Source organism: Bison bison, unplaced genomic scaffold (assembly GCF_000754665.1).
Source record: "Bison bison bison isolate TAMUID 2011002044 unplaced genomic scaffold, Bison_UMD1.0 scf7180017864500, whole genome shotgun sequence".
Lineage (NCBI taxonomy): Eukaryota > Metazoa > Chordata > Mammalia > Artiodactyla > Bovidae > Bison > Bison bison.
In genome coordinates, this window is record NW_011495059.1 from 57,705 (window position 1) to 58,808 (window position 1,104).

The following is a 1,104-nucleotide window of genomic DNA, read 5'->3' on the forward strand; positions in this document are numbered from 1 at the left end:
AAATATCATAACCTCAGATATGCAGATGACACCACCCTTATGGCAGAAAGTGAAAGAGAAACTAAAAAGACCTCTTGATGAAAGTGAAAAGTGGAGAGTGAAAAAGTTGGCTTAAAGCTCAACATTCAGAAAACGAAGATCATGGCATCTGGTCCCATCACTTCATGGGAAATAGATGGGGAAACAGTGGAAACAGTGTCAGACATTACTTTGCCAACAAAGGTTCATCTAGTCAAGGCTATGGTTTTTCCTGTGGTCATGTATGGATGTGAGAGTTGGACTGTGAAGACGGCTGAGTGCCAAAGAAGTGATCTTTTGAACTGTGGAGTTGGAGAAGACTCTTGAGAGTCCCTTGGACTGCAAGGAGATCCAACCAGTCCATTCTGAAGGAGATCAGCTCTGGGATTTCTTTGGAAGTAATGATGCTGAATCTGAAACTCCAGTACTTTGGCCACCTCATGCGAAGAGCTGACTCATTAGAAATGACTTTGATGATGGGTGGGATTGGGGGCAGGAGGAGAAGGGAATGACAGAGGATGAGATGGCTGGATGGCATCACTGACTCAATTTTGACGTGAGTCTCAGTGAACTCTGGGAGTTGGTGATGGACAGGGAGGCCTGCCGTGCTGAGATTCATGGGGTCACAAAGAGTCGGACATGACTGAACGACTGATCTGATCTGAGGAAGTAGACATCAAATTGCCAACATCTGTTGGATCGTAGCAAAAAGCAATGGAATTCCAGGAATATATGTACTTCTGCTCTATTAATTTCACCAATGCCTTTGACTATGTAGACCACTGCACACTGTGGAAAATTCTTCAACTGATGGGAATACCAGGCAACCTCACCTGTCTTCTGAGAAATCTGAATGCAGATAAAGAATCAGACATAGAAAAATAGTCTGGTTCAATTTGGCAAAGAAGTACATCAAGGCTGTATCTTGTCACCCTGCTTATTTAACTTATAGGCAGAATACATCATTTGAAATGCAAGACTGGATGAAGCACAAGCTGGAATCAAGATAATTAAGAGGAATATCAATAAACTGAGATTCTCAGAGGACACCACCCTTATGGAAGTAAGCGAAGAGGAACTAAAAGG